We start from the raw sequence: 2,500 nt of genomic DNA on the forward strand, positions 1-2,500 counted from the left end.
CTGGTTTGTGGCACGGCGGTTGAGGGCTGAAGAAATCCTCCTCTGGTTCTTTCTTCCCGGCCTCGTATCCGTTCTTGCCCTGGGCGCCGCACTGGCGGGCCATCACCACTAGGAGGATGACCAGGATGACTGCCGCGGCGCCCGCCAGGACACCGATGGCCACCGAGAGGCGCTGTTTCCCCAACGCTCGCTCGCTGTCAGGGTCGCCTGCGATGTCCAGGTAGAGAGGGGCGGCCAGACTACGAGCCACCTAGAGAGAGGGGTGGTGGGTGGGAGGGAAATGAAATAATTCAAGGGTTTAAGTAGAGAAAAGCAGAAACTGTAAATCACTACTCTGTCCTACAAAGGCAAAACGCAGTAACTACCAATTTGGTCAAAAATCTTTGATCTGCTGTGATGGCCAGGGTATATTGTCTGATGAATGTGATATGTAGATTCCTGACACAAGAACAAGGCAGTTGACGGGAACATATCATGGAGTCTGTCTAGACAGAAAAATACTTTGAAGTCAGATTTTGCAGTAAAAAGAAATGACGTAGTTACTGCGTTTTGCATTATAACGTCAGAGTGAGTAGACTACAAGACACCCTGAGAAAGAGGGGGAGAAAATCAATATATTTACATGTCAAGATATTATTTCGGACTATATTATTTCGGACTATATTATTTATATCTGATTTCGGACTATATTATTTCGGACTATATTATTTCGGACTATATGATTTCGGACTATATTATTTGGACTATATTATTTCTTGGACTATATTATTTCGACTATATTATTTCGGACTATATTATTTCGGACTATATTATTTCGGACTATATGATTTCGGACTATATTATTTCGGACTATATTATTTCGACTATATGACTATATTATTTCGGACTATATTATTTCGGACTATATTATTTTGGACTATATTATTTCGGACTATATTATTTCGGACTATATTATTTCGGACTATATTATTTGGACTATATTATTTCGGACTATATTATTTCGGACTATATTATTTCGGACTATATTATTTCGGACTATATATTTCGGACTATATTATTTCGGACTATATTATTTCGGACTATATTATTTTGGACTATATTATTTCGGACTATATTATTTCGGACTATATTATTTCGGACTATATTATTTCGGACTATATTATTTCAGGACTATATTATTATTTATATTATTTAAATATCTGACTTCATGTATCGAACTGTAAAAAAAAATATAGAGAAAATAATAAAATGTAATAAAATGCTTGGTAGCGTTAGTCAGCAGCTGAAGCTAGTCAGCTGTAGCTAGTCGGCTGTAGCTAGTCGGCTGTAGCTAGTCGGCTGTAGCTAGTCGCTGTAGCTGTCGGCTGTAGCTAGTCGGCTGTAGCTAGTCAGCTGTAGCTAGTCGGCTGTAGCTAGTGTACCTAGTCGGCTGTAGGTAGCTGTAGCTTGTCGGCTGTAGCTAGTCGGCTGTACCTAGTCAGCTGTAGCTATACCTAGTCGGCTGTACCTAGTCCTAGTCGGCTGTAGCTAGTCAGCTGTAGCTAGTCCGGCTATACCTAGTCGGCTGTAGCTAGTCGGCTGTAGCTAGTTGTCCGGCTGTACCTAGTCAGCTGTACCTAGTCAGCTGTAGCTAGTCAGCTGCAGCTAGTCAGCTGCAGCTAGTCCGGCTGTACCTAGTCAGCTGTAGCTAGTCAGCTGTAGCTAGTCCGGCTATACCTAGTCGGCTGAAGCTAGTCCGGCTATACCTAGTCGGCTGTACCTAGTCGGCTGTAACTAGTCAGCTGTAGCTAGTCAGCTGCAGCTAGTCCGGCTATACCTAGTCGGCTGTACCTAGTCAGCTGTAGCTAGTCCGGCTATACCTAGTCGGCTGAAGCTAGTCGGCTGTACCTAGTCAGCTGTACCTAGTCCGGCTATACCTAGTCGGCTGAAGCTAGTCGGCTGTACCTAGTCAGCTGTAGCTAGTCAGCTGTAGCTAGTCCGGCTATACCTAGTCGGCTGAAGCTAGTCGGCTGTACCTAGTCAGCTGTAGCTAGTCAGCTGTAGCTAGTCGGCTACCTAGCTAGTCGGCTGTACCTAGTCAGCTGTAGCTAGTCAGCTGCTAGCTAGTCAGCTGCAGCTAGTCAGCTGTAGCTAGTCAGCTGGCTAGTCATACCTAGTCGGCTGAAGCTAGTCGGCTGTACCTAGTCGGCTGTAGCTAGTCAGCTGTAGCTAGTCCGGCTATACCTAGTCGGCTGAAGCTAGTCGGCTGTAGCTAGTCAGCTGTGCTAGTCAGCTGTAGCTAGTCCGGCTATACCTAGTCGGCTGAAGCTAGTCGGCTGTACCTAGTCAGCTGTAGCTAGTCCAGCTGGCTAGTCCGGCTATACCTAGTCGGCTGAAGCTAGTCGGCTGTACCTAGTCAGCTGTAGCTAGTCAGCTGTAGCTAGTCCGGCTATACCTAGTCGGCTGAAGCTAGTCGGCTGTACCTAGTCGGCTGTAGCTAGTCAGCTGTAGCTAGTCAGCT

General features: G+C 45.4%; 1 pseudogene; it reads right to left on the minus strand.

The window, feature by feature from the left end:
• Nucleotides 1–2,500, minus strand: part of LOC112224688 — a 21,663-nt pseudogene that overhangs the window by 1,275 nt on the left and 17,888 nt on the right.

This window comes from Oncorhynchus tshawytscha, unplaced genomic scaffold (genome assembly GCF_018296145.1).
Source record: "Oncorhynchus tshawytscha isolate Ot180627B unplaced genomic scaffold, Otsh_v2.0 Un_contig_18027_pilon_pilon, whole genome shotgun sequence".
Classification (NCBI taxonomy): domain Eukaryota; kingdom Metazoa; phylum Chordata; class Actinopteri; order Salmoniformes; family Salmonidae; genus Oncorhynchus; species Oncorhynchus tshawytscha.